This window comes from Oryctolagus cuniculus, chromosome X (assembly GCF_964237555.1).
Source record: "Oryctolagus cuniculus chromosome X, mOryCun1.1, whole genome shotgun sequence".
NCBI classification, from domain to species: Eukaryota; Metazoa; Chordata; class Mammalia; order Lagomorpha; family Leporidae; genus Oryctolagus; species Oryctolagus cuniculus.
In genome coordinates this window covers 111,777,309-111,792,804 of record NC_091453.1, presented here as the reverse complement: position 1 = coordinate 111,792,804, position 15,496 = coordinate 111,777,309, and the positions used below count along the sequence as shown (strand labels likewise).

At 45.4% G+C, this 15,496-nt stretch overlaps 6 non-coding genes and 1 pseudogene across 6 annotated transcripts; all 7 read left to right on the top strand.

Annotated features, from left to right (window-relative positions):
- The first annotated feature begins 471 nt into the window (after positions 1–471).
- MIR106A (microRNA mir-106a) lies at positions 472–530 on the top strand. The gene has a single exon (NR_162508.1). It is a non-coding gene; the product is annotated as a microRNA mir-106a (primary transcript).
- Positions 531–631: 101 nt separating this feature from the next.
- Positions 632–696, top strand: MIR18B (microRNA mir-18b). The gene has a single exon (NR_162463.1). It is a non-coding gene; the product is annotated as a microRNA mir-18b (primary transcript).
- Positions 697–708: 12 nt separating this feature from the next.
- On the top strand, positions 709–7,595 carry LOC138847563 (elongation factor 1-beta pseudogene; annotated as a pseudogene).
- Positions 873–932, top strand: MIR20B (microRNA mir-20b). Its single transcript, NR_162468.1, has one exon. It is a non-coding gene; the product is annotated as a microRNA mir-20b (primary transcript).
- MIR19B-2 (microRNA mir-19b-2) lies at positions 997–1,062 on the top strand. The gene has a single exon (NR_162466.1). It is a non-coding gene; the product is annotated as a microRNA mir-19b-2 (primary transcript).
- Positions 1,137–1,198, top strand: MIR92A-2 (microRNA mir-92a-2). Its single transcript, NR_162496.1, has one exon. It is a non-coding gene; the product is annotated as a microRNA mir-92a-2 (primary transcript).
- MIR363 (microRNA mir-363) lies at positions 1,291–1,355 on the top strand. Its single transcript, NR_162615.1, has one exon. It is a non-coding gene; the product is annotated as a microRNA mir-363 (primary transcript).
- Positions 7,596–15,496: the final 7,901 nt, after the last annotated feature.

Here is a 15,496-nt window from a genome sequence, read left to right as displayed (position 1 = left end):
GTCACTTTCAGTGTGGAGCCCCAAAGCCCTGTAGCAGCTCAAGACTCCAATCCTCACCCTGATTGTTAGGTTCTGGAGCATCAGGGTGGACACACCGGGCCTGCCGCGCACTGGGATACAGAGAGCAAGGTTTCCTAGATGAAAAGGCAGTATCTACAATCTGCTGGTGCTTCAGAATGGCACTTTCGAAATTGAATGCTAGTTATGTTCAACTCTGTGTACATTCTTCACATTATTAATATTTCTCAGGATTTGGTGGGACTGTAAGCCAAAGAAAAACTTGTCTCTAGAAAACTAACAAGTAGGGTTTTTGTTTTGTTTCATATCTAATGTGCTTTTTATGTTTTTTATTTTTTCCTTTTAACCAGGTGAGTCTACTTAGACCCGTGAGGATGAAAAAAAAAAAAAAAAAAAAAAAAAGAACGCATGGAAGACCTAAAATTGTGCTGCAGGAATGGGCCTTGGCCATGTAAAAGTGCTTACAGTGCAGGTAGCTTTTTGAGATCTACTGCAATGCGAGCACTTCTTACATTACCATGGTGATATAATCAGTGACGACTGCGGACCCTCCTTTGTACGTGATTAGGTGCTTGATGCTCTGGGGCTGCTCCTTACACCGGGTCTCCTGTGTTAAGGTGCATCTAGTGCAGTTAGTGAAGCAACTTCGAATCTACTGCCCTAAATGCCCCTTCTGGCACAGGCTACCCGATGAGACAGCATTTAAAAAGTACGCCTCAAGTAGTCATCCGAACAGGACAGACAAGTTTAAAGGTTGGCTTTTTGCTCTTTCCTTGCTTGTTGCGAACAGATGGCGGGGGACTGTGTGCCACGTGCAGTTTGGTGCGAAGGAAAAGCTTGTGTCCTCATAGTACCAAAGTGCTCATAGTGCAGGTAGTTCTAGCATCATTCTACTGTAGTGTGAGCACTTCTAGTACTCTGGGATAATGAGTCTCCTGTTGATGGCCAGGATGTTCAGAATCAATGCTACTCACAATTAGTTTTGCAGGTTTGCATTTCAGCGTATACCTGTATACATGGCTGTGCAAATCCATGCAAAACTGATTGTGATCACGTGTGCTTTCTACATTTTGTGGACACCTCCGTGTACATACCAGCATTCAAGCCCATTCATCCGCTGGTGGGGATTTGTCGCATTACTTGTGTTCTATGGTAAAGTATTGCACTTGTCCCGGCCTGTGGAGGAAAGGAGGATTTGATCGTCGTCTTATTTTTTTAAAAACTGTAAGTGCTGATATGTGGGAGATGTACAATGACCTGTTTTGCTGTTGTCGGGTGGATCACGATGCAATTTTGATTAGTACAATAGGAGAAAAATTGCACGGTATCCATCTGTAAACCGCAGGACCTTTGTTGGCAGCATTCTTGATAAGATGGTAATCCTTTCTTTAATTCCTTCTGTTAAAAATGTTGTAAAATATATTGGGATTCTTTTGAAACCGGTATTTTTAAATAAAAGTGTATTTGAAAGTATGAGGTGTGTTCTGGCAGTTTGGTGCATCCAACTGTTACTCAATGTAAATGGACCTCAGATTTGCAAAATAAATAAAATGTATAGATCTCCAAAAAGTGACTCCTTGTTTAAAGGTGAACATTGCTAGGGATTTCAGAAAACCCTAAGCTGCTTTTAGAGTTTGTATCTAAGAAAAAGCACTAAGACACCTAGTTGTGGAAATTTTATTAGAGTAACAACATTTGGACAAACCGTGTTCCTTTGGAAGGGAATGCAAGGTTGCAAAGCAATGGGACACCTGCCTTGGAAGGAACTGGGCACTGGGGGAACCTCGGAAGAGTGAACTTGTCAAACTCCCTTTAAAAGGGTGCTCTGCGGAGAGTGGCAGGGCCACTGGGCCACAGGCTGCCTTGCCTTGGAGGCTGCTAACTGGAAATCTGGGTCTTTAGGCTTAGTGTTAGGATTTAGCACTTGGGCTCTTTAGGGTGACTGACCTGAAGCAGAAATTACTCTGAGACAGAATACAAGAAGGGAGAAAAAGTGCATGTTGACTAATGACATGAAAGTATCCATTTACTCAGCCCATTGCCATCCAGCTAAGGCAATTTAGATTCTCTGGTGGTTTTTAAAGTTGAGCACTTGTTCAAGGAGCGAAGCACACCTCCAGAGATGGAGTCAGTAGGTGAGCCCTGGACTTGGCCTCTCTGTATCAAGCATCTAAGTCTTGCTGCTGTGGGGCCTGGAAACCATGCTTTTGAGAACCCAAAGACAAAGCAAGCAAAAGAAGTTGTTTTACATGTCAGATGCACAAAATGGAAGGGGCCCTGGCCAGCCAGGGGGGTGCCTTCTATAATGGAACCCCTAGGCATGTGGTGCTTTTACTATCTGCCAACAAGAGCATTCAGTTCTCTTCGAGAAGAGACGCTGGCACACTGAAGGTGGGATCAGTGTGTGTGTCCTCCTTTCCTAGTGCCATGGAATGTTCCCGGTTTGAAACACTTTGAATTTTTCCTCTTAACACTGGTCCAGTTTCAATCAGCACAAGGATCTCTTACCGAGCTGCCCATTAGCCTCAAGCTGGTTGCCTAAGGCTTCCATTTCCTCATTAGGGGAAACAGTGATAACATTGGTCTACCTCAAGGATGTGTGGGTTAAGTAAGTTCTCTTTGGTGGTAGTGGTTGGGGGATGGATTTTAATTGTTAGTGATGAAGTGAAATCTTAATGAAAAGAGACTTATGGTAGTAAATTCTGTCCTCCAGTATTAAGTATGTGTGTGCGATTTTTTTTAAAGTGACTAATGCTTGAGGCAATTATGCAAACATAAAGAACTCTACGGATATTTCCTGTGCTGTCTAATGCTTACTACTTTGTTGGTGCCTAATCATAGTTAAGTTTGATGTGGCAGCAAAGCGAAGTCTGCCTCCCCTCTAATAAAGTGGCTCAGTAAAAGAGGGGATTAGAGCTGATTTGTTATAATCCTTAACACCACCAAACCTCCGCTTTAATAATACAAGTTTATTGTCTCTAGCGGTTCTCTGGTGCTTTACCTAGGTGGCTAGTATGCAGACAGTTATTGCAGTCTCCACTTTTAATAGGCCTGTGTGGAGGAGCTGTGTTCCTTAGCGTCCCAGTTCCTTCATCTGAAACTAGAGCTGACCCTGGCAGTCCTAAGAACACTTGTGGCCTCAAAAATTCTGATTCCGCGGTCGTTAGCATTAGATGTATCAAATGATTTGCAGACAGAAAGTTCATTAGAATTGCTGCTACTACGTATCATTTCTGCCCTTGATTCAGAGGGTAATTTAATATCCTATGGTTTTCTAAGTCCTCAGCGTAGGCATTAAATCTCCCAAGACAGAAGAGTCAATGTGGCGTAGGTGTTGATTATCCCAAGCATATGTTGTCTTGGAAGCTGCTGTTTGGGCCATTGTCTGTTGCAATCGTTTAGAAACTAGGGGGAGAGAGCAACATGAAGGAAGCTGCCGTGTAAAGTTTTAGCTGCAAGACTCCTTAGTTACAGGTCATAGTCTGACTTTACTCTGTGGGAACTGAGATGAGCCGAAGACTTTGATGAATAAGCAGTTAGAGACCAATTGCCCGGTGCCATGCTACCCATTGGGAGGCAGGAGGAAGGCGTGCAAGCCAGAAGGGATGAAGTGTGGCAGGGTCTGAGAATACTTTCCAGAGGCAGTGTCAGGACGGGGGTCAGCGGAGCGAAGGAAGGCAGGGGAGACCAGGGAAGGCCAGGCAGAGTTGCTTCTGCAGAAAGCAAGGGAAGGGAGAGAGTTGCGATGGACGTGCTTCCAAAGAGCTGCATTTAGCTTGGAACACCCGGTGTGTAGAAGGGAGCGGTAGGCTCGAGCCAGATCATGGAACCGCTTGACAATTCCAAGCAGAGAACTTCAAATTTACCCTTTTCATAAAACTCCTTTGACGGCAGTGCAGAGTGAGTTGGAGAGCACAGGAGATGGAAGCCAGCTACAGGGTTCTTTTTGAGATGGGAGGTGAGGGTTTGAATCAGAGAGGAAGAAGCCAGTTTCTCTTACATATGCAGCAGCACATTCAATACAAATGCAATGAGCATCTAAAGGACTGGCTTCCAAACATCACTGTCATTCTAAAATTCATCTGTAAGACTATGGGGGGGGGGGGCAGGGGCGCTGTGGCACAGTAGGTTAATCCTTCGTCTGCGGTGCTGGCATCCCATATGGCCATCGGTTCTAGTCCCGGCTGCTCCTCTTCCAATCCAGCTCTCTGCTGTGGCTTGAGAAAGCAGTAGAAGATGGCCCAAGTGCTTGGGTCCCTGCACCCATGTGGGAGACCTGGAGGAAGCTCCTGGCTCCTAGCTTTGGATTGGTAGAGCCCCAGCCATTGCAGCCATCTGGGGAGTGAACTAGTAGATGGAAGACCTCTCTCTCTCTCTCCTTCTCTCTCTGTGTAACTCTGACTTTCAAATAAATAAATAAATAAATCTTAAAATAAAAAAGAATATACAGGGGGCCCACACTGTGGCGTAGCAGATAAAGCCACAGCCTGCATTGCCAGCATCCTATATGGGTGCTGGTTCAAGTCCCAGCTTCTCCACTTCCAATCCAGCTCTCTGCTATGGCCTGGGAAAGCAGTGGAAGATGGCGCAGGTCCTTGGGTTCCTTCACCCACGTGGGAGGCCTGGAAGAAACTCCTGGCTCCTGGCTTTGGATCAACCCAGCTCTGGCCGTTGCAGCCATCTGTGGAGTGAACCGGCAGATGGAAGACCTCTCTTTCTGTCTCTCCCTCTCTGTAATTCTGCCTTTCAAATAAATAAGTAAATCTTTAAAAAATGTACAAAGTTTCAGTTAAACTGGAAGTGAACATTTAAAAAATATACAGGGGAGAATAGTCAAGAAATATTGAGGAAAAGGGATCGTAAAGTGGAACTTATATTAACACTTACTAAAACCTATTATAAAGTAGCATTTTTAAAGTGATGCAGACACAAAAATAGATGTCGGTTGCTGAGATATCTCTTCTGTTCTGGCAGCAGTTTTTTTTTTTTAGATTTATTTATTTGAAAGAGTTACACAGAGAGAGAGGAGAGGCAGAGAGAGAGAGAGGTCTCCCACCTGATGGTTCACTCCCCAACTGGCCACAACAGCTGGAGCTGTGCCGATCCAAAGCCAGGAGCTTCCAGGTCTCCCATGTGGGTGCAGGGGCCCAAGGACTTGGGCCATCGTCTACTGCTTTCCCAGGCCATAGCAGAGACCTGGGTTGGAAGTGGAGCAGCTGGAACTAGAACTGGCACCCATATGGGATGCCAGCACTTCAGGCCAGGGCGTTAACCTGCTGCCTGGCAGCATTTTATATAAGTATTTGCATTATCATTAAGATGTCATTCCTATTTGCTAAAGAAAACTAATGGATTACTCAATAAAAGTCACTGGGATAATGAAGTGGCTATTTTGAAAACCAAAACAACTAGAGCTCCTCCTCATAACACACATCAAAATAAATTCCAGAAGGATGAAAGATTAAATAAGAAAAATGAAACTGTATGTTAATTATTTTCTCTACGCTTAAAATTTTCATAACAATTATTAAAGAATGGAGCTATTAAAAGTCAAGGAGAAAATAAGGCGAATATGTGACCATGAGATTAGGAAAAGCTGTTTGAAATATAACATTGATGGGAGAGACCGCCCCCCACATGGCTTTGAGCACAAAAACTTCACACCAGAAATTGTGTTTATATAAAAAAAAGGGTGGGTACTTGGTCAAGTTGCCACTTAGGATGCCTGCATCCCATATCTGAGTGCCTGGTTACATTCCTGGCTCCTCGGCTTCTGAGCCAACTTAGTGCTAATGCACACCCTGGGAGGCAACCGATGATGCAGCTGATGGCTCAGGTACTTAGGTCCTTGCCACCCACGTGGGAGGCTCAGCTGGAGTTTCAGCCTGGCCAACCCTGGATGTTGTGGCCACTTGGGGAGTGAACCAGTGGATGGAAGATGTTCCCTCTCCCTCTCTCCCTCTCTCCCTCTCTCCCTCTCTCCTTCTCTCCTTCTCTCCCCCTCCTCCCTCTCTCCTCCTCCTCCCTCTCTCTCCCTCTCTCTCTCTCCTTCCCCCTGCCCTCCCCCCTCCCCCTCCCCCTCCCTCTCCCATGAAAAGAAAATGAATGAAATTTTTAAAAAGCAAAAGAAAAATTGAAAAAATAATGGTATTTAATGTTCTATATAGAAATGGTAAATGCCTTTGATTCTTTATTTCATTCACTCATTCATTTAGGGAATGTTTATTGAGCATCTATTATGTGCCTAGAGCCCTCTTTGTACTAGAAAATCAGAATGAACAAAGTACCTGCTTTGACAGATCTTATATTCTAGTGAGGAGACATGAAACAGGTGATAAGCAAACATTTAGTGTCAGATGGTAAGTGCTATGCAGAGACAAAAAATTAAGTAGATTCATTCTCTACAGCTGCTGTAACAAAGGATCATAAACCGGGTAGTTTAAAACAATAGAAATGTCTTCTTTCATACTTGGACGACTGCCCTTCCGAAACCAAGGTGTCAACAGAGTCATGCTTCCTCTGAAGGTTCTAGAGTCTGATTCTTCCTTGTCTTCCTGATCGCCACTGGCAATCCTTGGCATTCCCTGACTTGTAGCTGCATCACCCCCATCTCTGCTTCTGTTGTCACATAGCACTCTCGACACGTGTCTCTGTATCTCTTCTCCTCTAAGGACGCTGGTCATTGGATTTAGGGCCTAGCCTATTGCAGTCTGACCTCATTTTAGTTGGATCACTTCTGCAAAGATCCTGGGTTAGGAATCTGACATATCTTTTGAAGAGCTGCAATTCAACCCAGTATAGCAAGATAAGAGAGAGAATGCAGGCACTGGCTGCCATTCTAAACTATGGTGCTCATCTTGCCTTCTCTTTTAGTACAGGGTGCCTACGTGTGTGCTGTTTCCTCCTGTTGCCCCCCAGGTCCCATATCCAGCTGACACCATGCGTTCTGGGGGCCTGGAAGCTCTGGCAGCCTGCAGGGGCTCAGCGATTCACTGGTGGATGAAAGCTACGTCAAGGACCACGTTCCATCGCCAGCAGCAGCAGTGGTATTTGAGCAACTGTGGCCCTCTGCCTGCCGACTGTGTCATGCTGTTCATTGGTATAATTGCATCAGCTCTTAGGAGAGGAAAAGGCCAGCCCGCCTTTGAGAACTTTGGGCAAGTGTGGAAGACACCACACGACAGGCAGTTACCGGTGGGAAGATGATGACAACATTGATCTTGGATCTCAGGAGGAGCAGGATAGGGAGAAAGTGAAGAGGCTAAGGGAAGAATGCCTAGTACAGTAGGAGTCAAGGAAAGCCAACCCCCCCCCCCCGTACTTGTAGCCAAATCTTCCCTCTTACCAGTGTGAAACCTCAGGACGATGAGCCAGAGGGGTGCATCAGGGATATTCAAGGCAATAACTTGGTCTGGGGCTCTTCTAAGTGAGTTTTGGTGGGATATGGAATTAAAACCCTTCCAGTACTGTGAGTGGTTGTGGATGATCAAGATGGAACAGATAAGCTGGAGGAACAGATCACCGCTCCTGAGGACCACGTGCAGTCCCAGGACATGGCTGCTTTCAACAAGACCTGAAATCCATTTTGGATCATTGCACTTAAGTAAAAGCTTGAAAGAGAAAAATTAAAATAGAATACAAGAGAATGATCAGGGAAGCTCTCACTCATGAGATGCCATTCAAATAGAGGGGATGAATTCATGAAGGAATGATATATGTGGATATCTGTCGCTCCCCGTCTTCGTGGAGGAACGACACTAAGCCCTGCCTAGGCTTCATATCCGAGTCACGGCACCATTATGTCGCTCCCCCTCTTCGTGGAGGAACGACACAGGACCCTGCGCTGTTCTTTCGTCTGCTCGGCCCTCCCCGGGTTTGCTGCTGGTTCTTCCCGGGTTGGCTACTATCCCTTCCACCTCCGTGGAAGGGCAGTTCCCCCTGGCCACATTCCCCACTTCCGCAGGGGAGCGGCACACCGCCGGCCGGCTTTCTCGGGGGCTGCACAGGTGTTATTCGGATAGATGTTCCCCTTAGATGTTCCTGGTGCATGCCGTCTCTCTCCTCCTTTATAGTCCTCCTCTGCCAATCCCAACTCGGCTGCCCACACGCCGAGTACGCTGCTCTCCAATCAGGAGCAAGTCCTACAGTTTATTGGTTGAACTGGAGGCAGCTGTGCGGAAGCTGTTTACTTCTCTCCCAGCGCCATATTGTGGGAGAGCAGATGCATAGAATAAGTCTTAATTCCAGTAACTCAGTCCAGTCCGGGCTGCTCCCCACAGATCCCCCTTTCTTTTTATTTTTGGCGTTGATACGCGCCTGTCTTCGGTGTCCCGCGGCACACACTCTGCTCTACTTGCTAGAGTTGCCACAGGTTCTTGCAAGTCCTATCAATCAGGCAAACCGAATCCGGGTCCTCTCTTCGCCATGTTGTGAGGAGGTTTTTAGGCGCTGATGCGTGCCTGTGTTCGGTGCCCTGCAGCGCATGCTCTGCTCTGCCCTGCCTGCAGGGGCTTACAAGCCCTAACAATCAGGCAAACCGAATCCAAGCCTTCTCATTGTTGTGTTGTGGGGAAGCCTTACTGATGTTAATTCGTGCCTGTCTTCGGTGACCTGCGGCGCATAAGCTGCTAGCCGCCGCAGGTGCTCATCGCCTCACTTAATCAGGCAGACCGAATCCAAGCTCTCACATTACTGTGTTGTGGGGAGGCCTTTCTCTTTCTCTATTTCTCTATCTCCGGGCATTCCTATCTCTCCCATTTTACTTCTATCTTCCAGCATTCCTATTTCTCTCACTTTACTTCTAAACTTCTGTTTCTCTTATCCCTGCAGCTTCCCGGCGCCTCGCCCCGAGGCTGCTTCTTGGCGGCTTTCCAGCTCTGAGCCGCTTCAGCCCGCGTCTCTCTCATCTGTGCGGCTCGGCTTTGCGCGCACACTCCGCGGTCTCGCACTTAACCCTTTCGCGTCTGAACCACGGCCTCACGCCAGCCCCGCGTTCCCTATGTACTTAAGCCCCGCATGCTCTGTCTGCGCGCGGCAGCCTCCACGAGTCACACAGCGTAGCTTACGTGTCCGCCACTAGCATTCAATCTAAGTTCCCCGGGCTAGCCTGGCGAATTCAACCCAGCATACGTCTCCGCCCCACGGTTTGGCTTCCCGTCCTTTGCTCCCCGGGCTAATCAGACGGATCCCAACCTGGCTTACGTTTCAGCTTCTGGTTTCAACTTTTCGCCCCCTATTCCCGGGCTAACTTGAGAATCCCAAAGTGGCTTTCGTATCCGCCTCGGCCTGCCCCCCGCGGCTTCAATTTCCCTAACATTTTTCTCTACCCGGTATGTTTCCCCAAACTTTCCTCCAACGATATTCCTCCCTCATTTCTCCTGGCCTCTCCCCACAGTCCGCATCCGAGTCTGTTTGTTCTAGCTTTCACTTTCGCTTTCGACCTTAGAGATTTCTCCCAGCTTCCCCCCGTAGTCCGTATCTGAGTCTATGCCTAGGCTTTCAATAGCTTCTTCCGGCACCTTTTTCGTCCGGCTTTTCCCTAGGCTGTTTGCTAGTCTCTCTCTCCGATATTTTCCCTAGGCTGTTTGCTAGTTTCTCTCTCCGATATTTTCCCAGTTCTTCCCGTTTCTTCCCTCCTAAGTTTCATATCCGTCCTAAGTTTCCTATCCGAGTCACGGCACCATTATGTCGCTCCCCGTCTTCGTGGAGGAACGACACTAAGCCCTGCCTAGGCTTCATATCCGAGTCACGGCACCATTATGTCGCTCCCCCTCTTCGTGGAGGAACGACACAGGACCCTGCGCTGTTCTTTCGTCTGCTCGGCCCTCCCCGGGTTTGCTGCTGGTTCTTCCCGGGTTGGCTACTATCCCTTCCACCTCCGTGGAAGGGCAGTTCCCCCTGGCCACATTCCCCACTTCCGCAGGGGAGCGGCACACCGCCGGCCGGCTTTCTCGGGGGCTGCACAGGTGTTATTCGGATAGATGTTCCCCTTAGATGTTCCTGGTGCATGCCGTCTCTCTCCTCCTTTATAGTCCTCCTCTGCCAATCCCAACTCGGCTGCCCACATGCCGAGTACGCTGCTCTCCAATCAGGAGCAAGTCCTACAGTTTATTGGTTGAACTGGAGGCAGCTGTGCGGAAGCTGTTTACTTCTCTCCCAGCGCCATATTGTGGGAGAGCAGATGCATAGAATAAGTCTTAATTCCAGTAACTCAGTCCAGTCCGGGCTGCTCCCCACAGATATCAAAGCACACAGATGATAAAATCCACTAATATTAATAATAACTCAGGGCTGGTGCTGTGGCACAGTAGGTTAATTCTCTGCCTGCAGTGCCGGCATCCCATATGGGCACCGGTTCTAGTCCCGGCTGTTCCACTTCCAATCCAGCTCTCTGCTGTGACCTGGGAAAGCAGTAGAAGATGACCCAAGTCCTTGGGCCCCTGCACCCACGTGGGAGACCCAGAAAAAGCTCCTGGCACAGATCCGACTGTTGTGGCCACTTGGGGAGTGAACCAGTGGATGGAAGACCTTTCTCTCCTTCTCTCTGCTTCTCCCTCTCACTGTCTGAAAATCCACCTCTCGCATAAATAAAAATAAAATCTTTAAAAAAAAACTAACATTCATTGATCCCTCTCTGTTTTAGACACTGCAATAATATATGCTTTTACATGCATTATCTGATTTTTTCACATTAATACTAGGAAGTACTGTTCAATATGATGCATTTATTATTTTTATTTTCATTTTAGAGAGGAAGAAAACTGGAGCTCAGACAGGTTAAATAATTTCTCCAAGTTTGCACAACTAGTAAACCAAGAAACAAGTCCACATTCTTCTGTCTCCAGAACCTAAGGAATAGAATAACTGATAGAAAAAGTTTCTATGTGATAAATTTTAAAAGCACTCATCATTAGTAGTAACCAATGCAAACTAAAATAACCATCAGTTGCTTTTCAAGTTTTAGCTTTACGATGCCTTAAAAGATTGTGAATAAGGATACATAGTATAATAACTGTATTTTTACATGCTATTCTAGAATAAACTCATCTCTGACCAAAAAATGTTGGAACAGTGGTTGCTTCGTGGGAGGGTAAGCGTGTCCCAATTGTAAAGGGGTGTGGAAGAACGTTTAGCACTGATGAAAATGCTTTATATCTTGATGGGTTTGGGCTATGTGGACTGGGTGCCTACATCAAAACTCATAAAAGGGTATGATTTATGCATTTTACTATGTTCATTTTACTTAAACCAAAATATTGAACTCCAGCCAATTATAAGCATGATGAAGCACTAAGGTATAAAGTGAACTGATGCTGCGACTTATTTGAAATGCATCAAAAAAATAAAGTGAACTAGTAGATGGAGAGTAGAATGGATAGATGGGTAGATACGTGCTAGAGCCAATACAGCAAGCTGCTAACAACTGTAAGACCTTGGTGGTAGGAGTGCAGGTGTTCACTGCACAATCCTTTTGGCTTTTATAATGTGTTAGAAGGAAAATGATCAGAGGAGGGAATAATACAGCAATAATGACTAATATTTAGAAAATGCTTATTATGTACTGGGCATTTTGATGTACTTTATTTTTATCATTTTTAAAGATTTATTTATTTGAAAGGAGGAATGATAGAGAAAGAGAGCGAGGGAGAGAGAGTGCGCTTCCATCCTCTGGTTCACTCCCCAAATGGCTGCAACAGCTGAGGCTGGGCCAGGACAAAGCCAAGAGCAAAGTACTCCATCTGGGTCTCACACATGAGTGTCAGGGGCCTCAGCACTTGGACAGTCTTCTCCTACCTTCCCAGGCACCTTAGCAGGAAGCCGTGTTGGAAATGGGGCAGCCAGAAGTTGAACCAGCACCCCAGTATGGGATGCTGAACTTGCAAGTCTTGCTCAACCACTGCACCACAAAGCCAGCTCCTATACTGGTGCCTTTCATGTGTTATATCTTTTAACATAATGACCTATGAGGTAAGACATTCTGTTGTCTCTACTTGTCAGATGAAGAAACTGAGACTCATTCAGTAACTTGTCCAACATGACACAGCCCACAAGTAGCAGAGCGAAGCTGTGAATCCAGTCTAATTCTAGAGTCCATGTTATATGTGGAATCAGGTTGTAAGTGGAATTATCTTGCTGATAGTTCATCTAATATGAATGGTAGTGGCACCTGGAGTGACCTAACTCCAAAGGCCACATGCTTTACCCTTATTCTTTGCTGTCTTTCTAGAGTGACTGCCAAATTTCTGTCAAGCAAAGCCGCAATATAGAGGAGGAGCCGCAAGTGTGGTGAGAGGCAGAGGACTGTGGGAAGTGAACGGCGCAGGTGATGGAACGAGATGGTATGCTTGCTTTTATACGTGGGATTTGACACTTCTTTGAGACATCCAGAAAAAAAGATGAGGACAGCAGGTACTGGGGAAAAGGACACAGATCTAAGTCTTGGCGACCATTGAAAACTTGGCAGTGAGAAGAGCAGTGAGCAGGCTAGAACCTCATTTAAACAGCTGACAAATAAAGAGTAGTCGGCCAAACTGAGGGTAGAAGAAAAAGCCAAAGAAAGTTGTGTCATAGAGCTCAGGAGTTGTTGATACCAAATTCACATAATTTTCTTTTTCTTTTTTAAGATTTATTTTATTTATTTGAAAGAGTTACAGAGCGAGGTGAAGCCAGAGAGAGAGAGGTCTCCCATCTGCTGGTTCACTCCCCAAATGACCACGATGGCCAGTGCTGAGCTGACCCAAAGCCAGGAGCCAGGAGCTTCTTCCAGGCCATCTTTCACTGCTCTCCCAGGCCATAGCAGAGAGCTGGATCGGAAGTGGAGCAGCCAGGACTCGAACCAGCACCTATATGGGATGCCGGTGCTGCAGGCCAGGGTTTTAACCTGCTGTGCCACAGCGCCGGCCCCTCACATCATTTTCACTTAGGAATACCTGGGTATTTTTATATTTAAGCAGCTTTATGTATTTTCTATAGGAAAATATGAGAGAATCTCCTTATGAGTTATAATAATCAAGTGTTGAATTTTTTTAACAAGACAGAGGGAAAGCAGGTTAACTCTGGGAGCCATAAAATTGTTTGTGTTCATGGCAAAGTGGGAGCTCTTCCATATTACTCCAGTAAATCCTCTCTCTCACCAAGATCTTCTCCAGCCCTAGCTTCCTTTGACTATATGCTTGGGCCCTTCTAATGTTTTAGGAGCAGCAAGTCACCAAACGGCATCTGTTTTACAGTGATTCCTGTTCTTTTGTTGGTTTGAGTGATTTATGGAGAATTGTGCCTAAAGAGACAATCCTGTTTAAACACTGTGTTGTGTGTGCTGGAGGTCTGGGCTGGTTTCTCAATGGACTTGTCAGAAACAGTTAAAATTGCTATCTATAATATTGGGTTTTAAAGTATATAAAATTTGATTTTTAGTACAGTCATTTGACAAAGGCTTAAGCATCTCTAATTTGCTTAAATTGCTTTGGCCACTAAACCAGGAATCTATTTCTAGGAGCTGCTTAGAAGCATCGACTTGGGAAACAGTTGTTACAGTCATTGCTTCTCATTTATTTCAAGCATACCCCATGGCTTTCTGTATTGAATCATTTAAAAACAACAAAGGTTTAGCTTAATACCTAAGTACATTATTTTAATTTTGACAGAGCTCTTACATTTAGGGGTTAGTGCTGACTGTTTTGAATGCAAATGATAATGAATATGCCCATTTGAGGGTAAAAAATATTTTCAGTAATATTTTTAAGACAAATTTTTTTGTAAGGGTTTTAAGTGCTGATTTATGTTATGCTCTATGCATGATTGGAACAAAAATCAAGTTAGAGGTTTATAGTATTTAAAGAATTGGAAACAGTATTTGAGTAAATATTTCTCTTGATCATGAGAAATAGCTTTTTAAAATTTTTTATTTGTTTATTCTCATTTTCGTTTAAAGGCAGAGAGATAAAGATACAGATAGAGGGATATCCGCCATTCACTGGTTCACCCTCCAAATGCTTGCAAAAGCCAGAGTGGAGCGGAACTGAAGCCAGGAACCTGGAACTCAGTCTAAATCTCCCACATGAGTGGCAGGAACCCAAGTACTTAAGGCATCATGTCATCTGCTGCTTCCCAGAGTATGCATTAGCAGGAAGCTGGAATCAGGACTGGAGGAGCCAGGCACTTTGATACAGGATGCGGGAGCCCCAAGTGCTGACCAAGCCACTGCACTAATGCCTGCCCTCATGAGAAATATCTTAAATCAGAAACCAGGAATGTTGCTCTTGTTTCACCAAGTAGAGCAGCTTCCACTTCCTTTCTTCTGGGCTGAACAATATCATCCTCCCCAAAATTCAAACTATAGTGAAACATGCTTAAACTGTTGTCTGCAGGTATATTAACAATAAGCACTAACAAGACTTTGACTACCTTAGCACTCTGTGTGTGTGTGTGTGTGTGTGTACCATTGTAAGCATTGTGCTTTTAAAGTGTGATCAGGTGTGCAGGTTCTGGTCCCAGCTCCTCCACTTCAGATCCAACTTCCTGCTTAATGTACAGCCTGAGAGGCAGCAGATGAAGGCTCAAGAACTTGAGTCCCGGCCACTCACATGGATGACCTGGATGGAGTTCCACTTTCCTGGCTTTGGTGTGACCCAGCCCTGGCTGTTGTGAGCATTTGGAGAGTGAACCAATCGATGGGGGATCTCTTTCTCTGTGTCTTTCTTTCTGTTTCTGTTGTTCCATCTTTCAAATAAGAAAAATAAATAAACACGCATTTTTAAAAATGTTTGTTCAGATGAGGTTCTACCAAGTGACCTTAGGAACTTAGCTATCTTAAGATAATCTCTATTTTAGCTTGTTACTACATATTCTTTATGATAGTAAATGTCAACCACAAATGATCATGCGTCATTCATTCTATCAATTCGTATGTGGGTGTGTGTGTTTATGTGTTTGTGTTTTGGAATAGGATAACCAGTCAGTAAGGGTTTTAATTCTGCTGAATTGATTTTTTTAATCATCACCCCAGGCAACCACTGGTCTAAGCAGGAAAATAGTAGCAAGGAAGTCTATAGCCTTGAATTCTGTTCTGAACTTGATAGCATTATTGCTGTGTGAACTTGAATATGAAAATTGAACTCCACTAGGCCCTCACCTGTAAGTAGAGAGAACCACAGCATTTCCATAGCAAAAGTTTATTTTTCCCACCCTAAGGAGAAATCAAAATGCCGTATTCTTGGGCAGTACAAGGATCTAGTAGTGGATATATCCCATAACTTTTTTAAAAAGATTTATTTATTTATTTGAGAGGTAGAGTTACAGATAGAAGACAGAGACAGAGAGAAAGGTCTTCCATCTGCTGGTTCACTCCCCAAATGGCTGTAATGGCTGGAGCTGAGCCAACCTGAAGCCAGGAGCCAGGAGCTTCTTCCAGGTCTGCCACATGGGTGCAGGGGCCCAAGCACTTGGGCCATCTTCCACTGCTTTCCCAGGCCATAGCAGA